We start from the raw sequence: 15,962 nt of genomic DNA, 5'->3' as shown, positions 1-15,962 counted from the left end.
ATGAAAGTAGATGAAAAAACAACTTGCCGCAGGTGCACGGGGAACAATCCCACGCCTTCGCATTACGCGTGCGATGTGAAATACTGAAATAATTTACACTTGTTGGCCAAACTTGCAGCATGGGTCCAACCAGAAGTGCTTCAAGATGCATTTGCGACGTGTGGTAAATATTATCATTTTAATCGGCGATATTGATTTTGATGCACTACCTTCGGGAAGCCCAGTTGTGGACATAGCACGTGAAGAAGTGATTTCACCTTCGCCTCCCTCAGTGTGGCCGCTTTCCGAAACGGTCTCGCTCAGCATCCCGTGCCTCACGATTATTACCGTTATGCTGCGACACATTGATTCGAGATATATAGTTGAAACGTGATTGTAAAACAGCCCAGTCAGAGTTGCCTACACTTAACCTCAGTTGCACAATCTAACCTAGTCGGGAGCGTTGTATACATCGGGTGCAAGTGCAGCATTTCCCGATCTGCTCCTCTTTCGTTCCAGCTATGTGTTCTCTCCGCCAGTTCTATGGCTGCAATGTCCGCAGTTCAGCTGTCAGCCACTCGAGCGTGAGAGTTACGGTGTGGCCAGCAACAACATCCGTCTCCCACCGTGCATCCGCGCGATTTGGTGTTGGCATTTCGGCATCGATAGTGGTGAGCGGGGTAGTTTATCCGTGAGAATAAAGCTGCGACCTTTATGCTATGTGATGGATAAACATAAACATATTGCGTGAGATTACATTCATAGGATGACAGTTAACAAAGTTGCACGCATCGCTGTTAGCTGTATATAGCATTTAATTGCCGCCTCACTAAAGATTGGTCGCTTCACATAGATTTCAACATGTACATTGGATCTGCACATCTCTTTTTCTCTTGCAATTCTTATTCGAACAGCGTGCCTTGCATATAGGGGTACGCAAATGAAAGCACGAAGGCCCCCCTCACATAGTAATTCGAGTAGTGGCGTACGGAAGTTATTGCACACAAGCCAACGCGTGTAACTATAGCTTGCCGGCAGTTCTGAGAATTCTCTCTCGTTTGTAATCAGTTGTCTGTCCCTTACGGACGGCATTTAGAAGGCCTCCCGATTTCGATTGTTAAGGGCTCTCCTCCAAAGAACCTCGTAGAATCCAGAAACTCGATTCTCCGAGACGTGGTACGACGGGCGAGGAGGTCAGGCTTTGCTACGGAAGGTTTGGGGGGTAGAAGCTCGTACGACAAGCTGCGCCACTCGCCACCAGCAGTGCACTCGTCACGATAGCGATTATATTCTCGCAATGTTGCGCAATCGCTGATCGCGGCCACCCGCGCATTCAGAGGAACCTCGCGCTTGGTTTTCGGTGCCGGCAACCCTCGCTGCCACACAGAAATCGACAAGTTGGGAAGGATGGGGGGTAAGGGGGGGGGGGGGGGGGGGCGTTGACGACTCTCCCATGGCACCCCATGCCCACCCACCTCTCTCTTTTTTGTTTTCTCTTCTTTTCTTTTCTCTTTGTCCGAGAGAGCTGCCGACGTAACTCCTCGCTTTGTTCGCTGTGCTATCTTCGCAATCACGGACCGCGTGTGTCGCCACGTCTGGCACAGCCTTGGACGGCCGGGGTCAGCTATGAGGGTGCACTGGTGTGCTGTGGAGTGTCTCTCTCGGCAAACAGACGACATCCGCAACGAGGAACTCGCAGGTTTGCAGGCTTCTTGTGCAAGAACGCTTCAACAGCACGTCACGTTCAATTGTCACCGGCGTCGATCGTGTCGTTGAAGTGGCAACGCTCTGTCGGATAGGTCAAGCACGCCCTCGGTAAATAGAATCATTCTCGACGACTAAACGTTGCCGTCATTGAAATGCCCTTGAACATTCTAAGGCTTCAAGGGTTCCGGGTCGTCAGAAGAATGTGTAGAACACCGTGTTGTAGTAACCGCTGGGCGTCGGCTGTCCTGCGGTCGCCACTTGAGCCCTTTTTTTTTTCCGCAGCTCTTAGCCGAACAAGGTAAACGTCAGCGCTCGGAACAGCTGGATCGGCCGTTCAAAAGAATGGGCTACCCGCCGTGGTTGCTGAGTGGATATATGGTGTTGGGCTGCTGAGCACGAGGTCGCGGGATCGAATCCCGGTCACGGCGGCCGCATTTAAATGGGGGCGAAATGCAAAAACACCCGTGCGCTTAAATTTAGGTGCACGTTAAGGAACCCCAGGTGGTCGAAATTTCCGGAGTCACCCACTACGGCGTGCCTCGTAATCAGAAAGTGGTTTTGGCACGTAAAACCCCATAATTAAATAAAAAAGAATGGGCTGAAGCAGAGAAGTGCTGACGGAACAGCGTGCGTGGTGTACGCTTTCAGGCACTTGCATACGTGGCGCGAGCCTGAATCTACTGGCAGTGCAAATCCGTTTAATTATCTATTTGAACGTACAAGCTTAGGAGTCAATGTGTTTTCAATGCGCCTTCGTGCGAGCCTAATATTGCTCTTCATACTTTAAGTACGCCCGAGGTGTACTGAGACCCGTTCGCCCAATATTTTTTTTTCTTTTTAATGCGTAAGCATTCTTTGGCGAGTACCCCAGTACCGTTACGTAAAAAGTGTAAGGCCTTGTAACGTCACAAAATGCGTACTTTGCAAAGCTAACATTTAATCGTTATGTTAGTGTAAATGTATATGACTGGTAGCTTTTAAGCGATAAGGAAGAATACATAAGACCCCTTAGAAGATCCACAGGGAAGCTTATTGAAATTTGGGGGTGTGTGAACTTGAAATTTGAGTTTGAGTGAACCTGAAATTTGGTGGTGGGCCAACTGAAGTTTGGGTGCGGGCCAACTTGAAATTTCGGGATGGACCAACTTGAAAATTTGGGGGTGAGCCAACTTGAAACGTGGGGTGGGCCAACTTAAATTAGGGGGTAAGCTAACTTAAGACTTGGGGCGGGTGAGCTTAAGATTAGGGGTGCCATGGTCCAACTTGAAATTGAAGGGGTGGGCAAACTTGAGGGGATTTTGGGGTGGCCCAATGTCCAATCAAACGCTCCTGAGCGTCCCTAACACCTCGCGGGCCAGCGAGTGACTTGAGACGCTTGGCGCGTTTTCGTTGGGCTTTATCGAGCGACAGCCGGAAGGCAGCCGACAGCTTGCGTGGAGAAGGAACGCGTGCATGACGCAGGCTTTAGAGAGTGACAGCGAGGGTGACGTGGCGTCGCGGCATTGCACTCTACCCTCAGGCGCTACTGCGGCAGTTGGTGTTTGACCTTCTGACCTCTCTGCTCCGTCGAATAGCGGCTCGGGCCCGGAGTTCCGGCTCAATGGGTACGTTTTCGTTAAAGGGGCCGGATGCGGCAAGAAAATCCGACAATTGCCTACCAAAGCCTAAGCATTCTTTGCCATCGGCAACACCATTGCTAGACGCGCATAAGCTATAGAAAAAGCAAGTAAACAAAACTAAGCAAAAACGAAGTCACAGCCGAGCAAAACAATGCTTACGCATTAGTACAGAGTTCTCGGGATTTCTGTGTAGCTTTTTTCCCAGATCATTTATTAAATGTGACTGTTTCCTGTTGTAAGGAATAGCAATTGTATTTTGCTATAAGCATTGTTTCTATCGCGCCCCGCACAGTTTACTTTGTCATTTTAATGTATAATAATTCAGCTGCTAACTGTGTGCTCTGAGTTCGCCGCGTGTAGCTGCACAATTTCTAGAACGCTTAAAAAATGTGACATGTGAAACTGCCACCATATTGTCTTTTTTTTTACAGAAGTAAATGCCGAAATACAGGCAGAAATAGGAGCGTTTTCCGTTTAAACTGTTTCGCATCCTGTGTTCAAGATGTGCGTCAAGAACTAAGAGGGATTGGCAAGAGAAAAGAAAGAGGGGAGATGGGCAACACGCGGAACAGCCTCACCGCGTGCCGGGAAGCCGAGTGGCGCTACTGAAGAAGCTACCCGTTTTTGTAGTCTCGCCTAGAATAAACATCTGGGGCGTCAGTACCACGTGCTCCTTCCATTCCAATGCCATTCCGAAATCTGGGGCTTTCATTACATTCCCATTCTATTCCAGTTGCCTGACCGGTGCCATCATTCCATTCCGTCTATTTGAAAGTGTGGAATGACTCCTGAAGCGTTTCAACTCCGTAGTTGCCGCTCCGCAACTCTGGCGCGTTGTAGTATGTATGTATGTATGTATGTATGTATGTATGTATGTATGTATGTATGTATGTATGTATGTATGTATGTATGTATGTATGTATGTATGTATGTATGTATGTATGTATGTATGTATGTATGTATGTATGTATGTATGTATGTATGTATGTATGTATGTATGTATGTGTATGCGTGTGTGTATGTATGTATGTATGTATGTATGTATGTATGTATGTATGTATGTATGTATGTATGTATGTATGTATGTATGTATGTATGTATGTATGTATGTATGTATGTATGTGTCCTCCAGTGCTGTACTTATTGGCGCCTGTTACCGGGCCCCAGATTGCAACCATTCCTTTTTGAATGACTTGCGGGACAGTGCCACTAAAGCGCTCCAGCTGTGTCCATCCAACCACGTTTATCTTCTTGGTGATTTCAATTTTCCGCTTATCGACTGGGAACATATGTCATCTTCATGTCACGCGTCTCTGGAACTAATCAATCTAACGTTAGATTTTAACCTGTTCCAAATAGTGAAGGCCCCTACACGCTCTTCCAATATCTTGGACTTGCTTTTCACAAACGCTCCTGACACCATTACTTCCATTTCAAATATGAGCGGCTTTAGTGATCATAACCTCATCCAACTAGCTGTTAGCATCCCGAAGCCCGTGTCTGGCACAACAACTAAACAAATTCGCGATTATAACAGAGCAAATTACGATGAGATTAACTCCCAACTAGAAGAATTTTTTTGCCAAGTGCTACTACCTTCATTTCATTGTCGATCCGTAAACGACAACTGGGTGCTCTTCAGGGACAAATTAACAGCATTAGTAGACCGTTACGTCCCGATAATCTCCATAACTAACGACAAATCCAGACCTTGGTTCAACAAGTCTCTTCGCAAGCTAAAGAATAGAAAGAAGCGTTCTTATAACAGGGCTAAACGCGTACGCACTGCTGAGGCTTGGCAGGCATACAAAGACAGTTTAAACAATTACTGCTCAGCGATATCTTCTGCCAAAGATAAATATTACTCTCAAGACCTACCATCGCTGCTAACTTCCAATCCTAAAAAATTTTGGCAAACCATATCCCCGACAAGAGATACTAACACCATAACTTTGCACGGAACAGAAAACATACCTATTTCTAGCGCCGATTGCCCCACCGTATTCAACACGTTTTTTTCATCTGTTTTCACTCAGGAGGACGTTTCCAATGTTCCAACTTTTCCTGAGCTTGATGCCGCATACATGGAACCAATCGATATCACTGTTGAAGGCGTTACATTACTCATTATTAACCTCAAAATATCTACTTCCGCCGGTATTGACAACATTAATTCTAAGATTTTAAAGAACACCATCGCTGCCTCAAGCAAGATCTTATGCCATATTTTTCAACAATCCCTAGCATCTGGAAAGTTACCCACCGATTGTTTAATAGGAAAAATAATACCAATTCACAAATCTGGAGATGTTCATACACCTGACAACTATCGGCCCATATCTTTAACCTGCATATGTTGCAAAATGCTCGAGCACATAATCACTTCCCACGTGTACAGGCACCTAGAAGCTCACAATTTCTTTTTTTCTAATCAGCATGGTTTTAGGAAGGGATTTTCTTGTGACACGCAATTGTTCGAACTAACGACTGACTTGCACTTTAACATGGACTGCAACCTTCAAACTGACTGTATCTTTCTTGACTTTTCTAAAGCTTTTGACCGAGTGCCCCACTGTCGCCTAATTTCTAAATTATCTGCCTTACGACATGATTCTTTAACATTATCCTGGATTCGTAATTTTCTTTCTTTTCGAAAACAGTTTACTGTTGTTAACAATTTCTCTTCCCCGCCTTCTTCTGATAGCTCTGGTGTGCCACAAGGCAGCGTCCTCGGCCCCTTACTCTTCTTAATCTACATTAACGACTTACCCACCCAGATTACTTCCTGCATGAGCCTTTTTGCCGATGACTGCATAATCTACCGTCCTATTCACACGACTGACGATCACTTGGCACTTCAAGCAGACCTTAACCTCATCGCTAACTGGTGTAACAAATGGCTCATGACACTAAACTTTACAGAAGACTGAGGACGACGAAGTTCGAAGGCGGCTTGTGGGCTTTTATGAGTCCGTCTTTTTCGAAGCTTCCGAGCCTTTTTTGGTCACCTAGTGGTGTAAATTTGATATCATCGGATCCGTGAAGAAGAGAAGATTCAGCGGATACCTGATTTTGAGGTGGGCCACCCCTTTTTTGGACTTCATTGGAACTTTTGTGCTCATGCCACGCTGGCCGAGAGCTAGCGTCTGGTAGACCTAGCGCGGCATGGCAGCAATGCACGTTGAAGGGGACATGCTCCCGGCGGAGGACTTTACTGAAGACCTGGGATGGCGGACAGTGTCCAACCGAAAATCTAGAACTACGACGAGGCATGAATTGGGTGATGGCGGTTCGCCAAGTGAGATGCCTGAACGACGGGGCGCAGGTGAACGGCGCGGAGGCTCGGCAATCAAGAATCGCATTGTGAAGGCGTCGCGCATGCCACCGATGCCACAAGAACACATCAAAATAGTCATTCGCCCACGGGGTGGACTGAATTTGGAGAAAGTTAGCTCTACAGCGGTGGGCAAGGCAATCGTAGAGGCGGCAGGCCTCGGTATTGAACAGGTTCGGGAAGATGTTATTTGCCCGAACTTTATGCAAAATATCTTGGTGGCTAGTACGCCAGAAAGGAGCAACGCTGAACGATATGTGAGACTCAAGTCAATCAGAGTGGCAGACAAGGATTTTGAAGTCAGTGCGTACGAGACGGCCCCACACACTACGTGTAAGGGGGTCATTCGCAATGTAGACATTATGGATGGCCCCGCGACACTTGAGCGGAACATTGTTAACGATCGCAATCCGCTGGCTATGGCGGTCAAACGAATCAAAAACACAGGATCCGTCATCATTGTTTTCGACAGTTTAAAGGTGCCCAATTTCGTCAGATATGGGCCAACTCTGGTACGGTGCTTCCTGTATCGAAAGCAGTTGGATGTATGTTATGTGTGTGGCAAGCTTGGACATCGGGCGGATGTCTGCCCAGCGCCCGATTGTTTTGAATGCCGAGGATGCGGGGCTCGGAACCCTGAAGAGGATCACAACTGTGTGCCTTGTTGCAAGCTTTGTGGCGGACGACACCTGACCGCGGATAAACAATGTAGACAACGATACCAGCTTCCCTACGTCGTGCGTGTTCGACGACAGGAGAGAGCCAGGGCGGAGCTAACGGCGGAACAGGAGGCAGCCGAGATGGTGCAGCTGGTGAGCGCCCGCCAACGCTCTAAGGGACGCTCGCGCTCTAGGAGCCGCTCCAGGTCGAGGCAGCGGCCATCTTCTGGGACTCGTACGACCAGGAGCCGATCCGTTTCTATGGAGGCGCGGGTGCGCTTTCCTGCAGCTGGTGGCGGCGGCGGCGCAGCTGGGAGCCAGACCACCTGGGCTGACAAGGTCAAGGGTGGCATCAGCGCCGGCCGAGCGCGCGAGCAGCGCCAGGAGCATGTGGATGGTAATAACGATAGGGATAGGATTGCGCAATTGGAGAGAGAGAATCGTAGTTTAAAAGCAGCCATTGACGGGCTTATCAAAGAGATAGCTGAACTTAGGAACGGCTTACCTTCCGGTAACAGCGATAGCTTAAGACAGACTAGGAAACATGATGACTCGGTTGAGGTACCCAGGTCTGTGGAGGTCGCGGAACAGAACATGGCGGACGAAGAGACGCCTGCTCCGAAAAAGAGGGCCTTATCCTCGACCGTGCGGATTCAGGGCAAAGTCGGTTCCGAGCTTAAAGCAATGATGGCGACATTGCAAGAAAGTGTAAATCAGATCATTAGTAGACTGGAGCGGATAGAAGAACAGGAAAGTATCACGGATCAGAGATTAGGCAAAATTGAAATATATCTAAACGAGACAGTGGTCCCTGTTATGGAGCGGGAGTGCACTCGGCCGCTAGCCCAGCAGGGTAAGTCGCCGAGTGGACTTGAGCTCAAAACTAGTTCACCAAATTTCCGTGGTCAAGATGGCTCTTTTAAATAGTTCATTTAGTATTTGGCAGTGGAATTGTAGGGGGTTCAATCATAAGAAGGCGTCTCTGCAGCAGTTTGTTAGAACGCATGGTGTCAAGCCTCAAGTTATCATGTTACAGGAAACACTGACGTCTAACGTGACCTTAACGAATTTCAAAACGGAAGTTAAGGATAATGAAGAGGGCAGAGGACTCGCTACTCTCATTAATAGGAGGTTGGCGTATATTAGACATGATCTTCACATGGCAGATTGCAAGATTGAATATATTATGGTGGAAGTAATCTTAGGTCGGCAAAGGTCATGTCAGAGGAGCGTTTACCTGCTAAACCTGTACAGTAGCCCCCGGGACACGAAGCAGAGTTTCAAATCTCTCTTGACCAAGGCAACCAATCTGGCTAAGGATGCACCGTTGCTTATTGGAGGGGACTTCAATGCACCATATCATGTGTGGAAGTATGCTTATAGCACTATTAAGGGGGAGAGACTATGGCAGCAGGCACTAGACTTGAATTTAACTCTGATTACAGACCCCTCGTATCCCACCAGATGTGGCACGTCGACATGTAGAGATTCGACACCTGATCTCACTTTTGTTCGGGGGTGGTGGATTCGTCCTGGTCCAATTCTAATACAGATTTTGGTAGCGATCATTACATTCTTATGATTACTTTGGTAGTGGCTAATAAAAAGGAGCGCACATTCAGGATAGTTGACTGGGATACATTTAGGAAAAGAAGAGCGCAGAGAATCGATGATGAGGGAAATGAGTTGACCTTGGAACAGTGGACTAGTCAGCTTAAAAGTGACGTTGAGGCGTCGATATTGACACGGAACACATGGATAGTCGCCTGGCACATTTGTTGGAAGCAAAGCAGTCGATGTTAGCGAGATGGAAGGGTCAGAGATTAAATAGAAGGCTTAGAAAGCGTATAGCAGTGGTTAATCAGAAAATTGAAGACCATTGTCGGGTACTGTGCAAGCAGCAATGGGATGAAGTGTGCAATTCTATTGATGGTCGCATTAAGAGGGGAGGCGCCTGGAGTTTGCTCAGACATTTACTAGATGAGACAAACACTAAGTCTAATCAGAGGACTGTGATAGGTAAGCTGGTCCATCAGGCGTGTCGGGACTCCACGGAGCAGGAGTTGCTAAAGGATTTGGCTCAGAGATACCTTCCGTTGGAGACCTGGCACGATACACCTGATGTGGTTTTGGAATATAGTGGAGACGAAAATGCAGCTATGGACGCGGAATTTACTGAAAGTGATATAAGGATAGCGCTGCAGAATCTTAATGGTCGATCGGCATCAGGGCCGGATGGCATTACGAATAAAATGCTGCGGAATTTAGACGATGGGTCAATTGAGTTCCTTACGCGGCAGATCAATTGCCTATGGAAGGAAGGCTCTTTCCCGGAAGAGTGGAAACTGGCAACTACTGTTCTGATACCCAAACCGGGGAAGGCCATAGGGCTTGAAAATCTCAGACCCATTTCCCTGACGTCGTGTTTGGGAAAAGTCGCTGAGCATGCCATTTTAAATAGGCTAACGCGTTATGTTGAGGGCAATGGGGTCTTTCCGCACTCGATGATAGGATTTCGGCCCGGCCTCTCGACTCAGGATGCTATGATCAGGATTAAGCATCAGATCCTTGACCGGCGAACAAGGGATACTAAGGCACTAATTGGACTTGATGTGGAAAAAGCTTTCGATAAAATCCGACATTCTTTCATTATACAGGTGCTATCGGACTTGAATTTGGGGCAGCGGCTTTTCAATTTTGTCAAGGCTTTCTTTACGGATAGAAAGACATGTCTCAGGTTTGGGGAGATAAAATCGGAAGTCGTTAAATTGGGTTGCTGTGGTACTCCGCAGGGATCCGTACTCTCGCCTATGTTATTCAATCTGGCGATGTCAAAGTTGGCTAATAGACTGGACACTGTCCAGGATATTGGCTATTCTATCTACGCGGATGACATTACTATATGGAGTGTCGGTGGTAGTGATGGAGAGCTTGAGGCTAGGCTGCAGCAGGTGGTAACGCTTACGGAGGAGTATCTGGGTCTCATGGGGCTCAAGTGCTCCTCTAAAAAGTCGGAGTTGTTGATCTTCAAATCTAAGAAGCTAGGTCGTAGGCCGAGGGGTTGGGTACCGGACGTTGAGCCTTGCATTAGAATTCATACTAGGGAAGGGTCGGTGATACCCAAAGTTGAAGCAATCAGGGTCCTGGGTTTTGTACTTGAAGCGAACGGATCGAACATTAGAACCATTCAGCGTATTACCAAGAAAACGGAGGAGGCCATAAGACTTATAAGAAGGATCTCTAATAGGCATAGGGGTTTAGGAGAAGAAGGTGCAATGCGCTTAGTTCACGCATTTATTATGTGTCATTTCTCGTATGTGGCAGCTATGCTAAATTGGAATAGGGGGGAGAAAAATAAATTGGATGCATTAATCAGAAAATCCATCAAGGCTGCGCTTGGTCTGCCTATGACTACGTCAAACGATATGTTGTTACGACTGGGTTTGCATAATACTTTAGATGAAATTGCTGAGGCTCAACGTTCCACACAGAGGGAGCGGTTGCTAGGTACACCACCGGGTAGGTATATATTAGAGTCAATGGAAGAATCGGTGGCTGTGTCGCACGATAGGGCGCCCCTACACGAGTTGAACGTGAACCTTAGGGCATATATCATGGTTCGTCCATTTCCGCGGAATGTGCACCCCGTGCACAATGTAGGGAGGCGGGTCGCGAGAGCTAAGGCTTTGTTACGAGAGGCAAAGGATCAGGAGGAGGAGTCTGCGTTTGTTGACGCCGCATGGATTAATGGTAAAAATGCTTATTCGGTGGTGGTAGTAGATGGCAAAGGGAGCGTTAGAAATGCTGCTTCCATTTATACCAAAGATCCGGGGGTTGCTGAACAGGTGGCTATTGCTCTAGCACTAATTGATTCTAGAAGAGTTTTGGTGTTTAGCGACTCGCGAGCCTTCTCGAGAGGACTTGTTGCGGAACCGGCTAACAGACTGCTGCAGGGTAGGGATATCACTTCGCATACCGTTACTTGGTTCCCGGCGCACATGGGGACAGTGGAGGGAGCCCCGCGTAACCTCAACGAGGTGGCGCACAGGGAGGCACGAGGATTAGTGTGCCGTGTACTCCCTGAAGGGGCTGGATCTCCCGCTCCTGAGTACAGGGACGAACTGCTAACCTACAACGAAATCACCAAGCACTATTACTTAGGGCGCAGGGCATTCCCGTTGCCACATCCTAAATTAAATAGGCCGCAGGCGGTTACATTAAGGCTTCTGCAGACACGGACGTACCCTAACCCTTTCATCATGAATAAAATTAATCCGGACTGCGGGGTTTCAGTCTATTGTAGTAAGTGTGGGGGTTTGCTCGATTTACAACACATGCTGTGGCGCTGCTTGGCGTTGGCCGGTGATGGTTCTCGAGGTGAACAGTGGTGGCAGCGAATGCTGCACAGTGAAGTGCTGGCGGACCAGCTCAGGGCTGTCCAGAGGGCCCGTGTGATAGCAGAGGGGCTCGGCCTCTCTGTACCGACGTGGGAGTGGCCCGCATCAGTCCCAGACTGATCCCTCAGGACCTAAATAAAGTTCTTCATACCATACTAAACTTTACAAAGTGCGAGGTGATGTACGTGCTTCAGCCGAAAATGTGTAAATTCTAAATATTCGTATCATCTTAATAAAACTATGCTTTCTCACACTTCATCATATAAGTACCTTGGTGTTGTTCTTACAGAGAACCTTTCATGGGCCCCACACATCACTTCTACATGCGCCAAAGCATCACGTTCTCTAGGCTATCTACGACGCAATTTGCGAAATGCCCCGCCAAACATTCGAAAACTCGCTTTCCAAACATTCATTTTGCCACAGTTAGAATTCGCCTCCCCAATTTGGTCCCCTCATCAAAATTACCTAATAAATATGACGGAAATGATACAAAACAGAGCAGCCTGGTTCATATCGCGTAACTACAATATAAACTCGAGCATTACAAAAATTAAACTAGACCTACTGTTGCCGCCATTAGATATCCGCCGCAACATCGCTCTTCTGTGCTTATTCCACAAATATATTTACACTAATAAACGAACCCGGTTGCAATTACAAATACCCCACTCTTTTTCACGCAGATTACATAATCAGTTTAGTTTCATGCGCATATACGGTAAAACTAATGCATTTAATTCATCGGCACTACCACGTGCCATCCGTCTCTGGAATGACCTCCCTGATAACATAGCCTCCATATCTAATCTCGACACGTTCCGCTCTCAGTTACTCATGCTTTTCCCATCTAATACCGTTCACGAGTGACCAATCTAGTGTAAGTGATCGTGCATTTTTTGCCATGTTGTATATCATTTTCATAAACGGTATTCCTTTGCTCTGTTAACAGTAACAAGTGTTCGTGTGCCTTCATATATTGCTTTGTATTCCTATTGCCTTCAATATTGTGTAACATGTTAATCTTTTGATAGCACTGTTCCTATTGGAAATTTGTACTTTTTATAACTTTTACTGTTTAATGTGCCCCCCTTACTTTATGCCCTTCTATAGGGCCTGTAAGGTTCTTTTGAATAAATGAATAAATAAATGTATGTATGTATGTATGTATGTATGTATGTATGTATGTATGTATGTATGTATGTATGTATGTATGTATGTATGTATGTATGTATGTATGTATGTATGTATGTATGTATGTATGTATGTATGTATGTATGTATGTATGTATGTATGTACGTACGCGTGCTGATAGATAAGGCAGGCAGGCAGAGAGACACGGCAGCGGTTTTATTTTAAGAAAACCTGCGCACTTTACTGTTACGATAGGCCTCAACGACTCCGTTTATATCCAGACAAGTTGAAAGCCGATCGCAGCTAGCTGTCAGTGCAAAACGAAGAGACTCGCGGCAAATACTAAGCAGGCGTTGGCGAAACTAAAGAGCACGTTTGAAACGTGGCTTCCTCGAAACGCTCGCGCGATTCGCTAGCAAAAAAAAAAAAAGGAATAACAGAGAAAGTGGTTAGGTATACCACTTCTCTCGCCTGCCGAAAGGCTTACTTAAAAGAGCGTTCCGCAAATCTAAAAGCAATCCTCTCGTAGCGCTCAGCCGAGACGGTAGTATTCGGCCGTGAAGCGCCTTTATCACCGCTGGTTCGGGCAGAAGTGCCTACAAATTGTCGATCACTGACGTGGCGCGTTTAAAGCCGCGAGACCGGATTTCTCGTTAAAACCCGTTTTTCCGCGAATCCCTGTCTGCGTGCGTTTCGGCTATATATAGACTGCTGAAAATATAACTTCTTGATCACTGCTTCGAACCTCGTCTGCCGGATATATCTTCACGTCGGCGACGCTGATAATCGGCGACGCCGGGGTTGGAAGTCGATCGCTTCCCGGACGAAAGGTTTCGGCCGCACGGATACTATCGGCAAAATTCCACTGTAGGAAGTTTGACGAATGTAAGCAATGTTTACACGTCCTGAAAAGGAACAAAAAGAAAGTTGACGTGCACTTGACCTTCGGTTCAGTCTATTACAGATAGCGCGCACCTATTTTTACCTGGAATTTGTTTTTTGCCGGTTCCGTCAAGTAGCGGCAAGTGAAAAAAAAAGAAATAAGAAAAAAGGAAGCCTCGCCCAACGTTACTAGACTAGCTTCAGTTTTAAAACTCGGCGCCGTTGCGCGGAACCGCCACCCGCCCGCGCCTTCGTGGCGCTGCAGTCGCGCCCGGCTTCACTTCCTCACTAGCCGGCTACGTGGGCGGGCCGGACTAAGCGCGCGGTGCAGCGTATTGTGTGGTTCGTTGTTGAAGGCGAATTTTAGCAAGCATGTAATCCGCGAAACTGTAGCTTTCGCCGAGTTTGTTGAGAATATAAGCAGACGATGCCGACGTGCTGCGCACCTGGCTGCATAGGCGGCTATCGGAACGATGTCGACAGTTCGGCGCGCTGCTTTTTCTGTGCCGCCAGCAATGCGACGCTTCGCTCGGCGTGGAACAGAGCGATTCTGTTGTTGTTGTTGTTGTTGTCCTGAGTGGCCGTGGCAGATACCCACAGTGGGGGATTGGCCAAGAATCGGGCGGTTTAATTAGGTGCCTAAAATAATAATGATAACAAGGGAGTTAACAATTTGGGCGTGTGAGTTTGAAAGTAAACGTTTTGTGTTTGGAGAAAAAAAGAAATAATCAGATGAAAACCGGGTATAAGATAACAATAATAATAATAATAATAATAATTAATAAAATATAAGAAATAAAAGAAAGCTATGGTTGGGAGGGAGAACGATCAATCTAACATGGAAATCGATTAGTTTCAATGAGGTAATTTTGGATCGCCAAGCAAACATTTCTGTTGCTGAACCCAACAATGGAGGCTCCAAAAGATAGGATCACAGGCACTGATAAAGTCAGACCAATAAAGCGAAGCAGGATTTCGAGTAGTCGTTTTCTTATAATAGAAAAACGTCTGCAAGACAACAAGAAATGGTCGATTGTCTCCGCTTCGCCACAGAATGAGCATAGTGGTGATAGGACCAGACCAGACCTGTGGAGGTAGACGTTCAATGCAGGTATATGGCAGCGCAGCTTCGTGATGGACACTTCAATTTTCCGTGTTCGGCAAAAATCTCTGTTCCAAGGGTGCAGGAGATGTCCGTACTCCACAGAGTTAGTAATTTCGGAGCCTGATACTGACTGTATAATGATACTCCTGCGAAATCTAGCTGCAGTTACACAAGCAGTCAAAGGGCAGCAAGGAAGAATCGGGCCACTTATCGATGCCTTGGCTAGAGAGTCTGCAATTTCATTAATGATTAGTCCTTTATGGCCGGGCACCCAAATCAAACGCACGCTTCTCAAGTAACCAGGTACCAATGATTGAAATGTCCTCATCACGCGAGAATCACTAGAAGCAGTAAGGGATGAGCACAATGATAAAGAATCAGTAACTATCACGGCTGACGTAATTGATGGTCCTAATTTGCGTAATGCTAGCACCACGGCCATGAATTCGGCTATTCCTTGTGCCGACCGGCACACGCGCTCGTGCCACTGCTCCTTCGTGCATCGTCGTCTTCCACAGCTGGCTGCGTTGCCGTTCATCATTCCAGCGTAGAATGTCACTTCTGTCATCGTAATGGGGAGGCCGCGTTTACGGTGGGAGGGGCCATTGCTTAAGGCAGTATGAGCCACTCATTGTCTTACGTAACGGATAGATTTAATTTCTGAAGAAACTTAATTTTGAATAATCGTAAATCGGGCGAAGGCAGCTAATCACGCCTCCGAGCAAACTCTAGACATCGAACGCAAGCGACAACGGCGGACTACGGGCATATCGTCAGTGACGTCGTTCTCTCCGTCGCAGCCGATTGTGTGTGTTACCGCATAATTCAGAAATACTTTAATGAATCCTCTAGATTAACCCAGTGATAAACACGGGCCGCACGTTTCAGCTTCGCTGGTTAACCATCTTCACGGAGTGGAAGAGCAGATGATATTTTTGTGTGTGTGTGTGTGGCTTGTGTGTTCAAAGACTGACCTCATCTTTCTTTTTGTTGCGCTTCTTTGGCGTGGCGAGAAGCCTCGGTGGGGATGAAGATCATCCAAATCACACACTTTGGCCAAATGTTCAGGCTTCTGAGCCTAAACTGCGCGAAACGTTAAGACGGCAGGAAAAAACACAGCTTCCGCGCTTCGCTGTATGCGTTTCT

This window comes from Dermacentor albipictus, chromosome 6 (assembly GCF_038994185.2).
Source record: "Dermacentor albipictus isolate Rhodes 1998 colony chromosome 6, USDA_Dalb.pri_finalv2, whole genome shotgun sequence".
NCBI lineage: Eukaryota > Metazoa > Arthropoda > Arachnida > Ixodida > Ixodidae > Dermacentor > Dermacentor albipictus.
Note: the sequence above shows the minus strand (reverse complement) of the source record.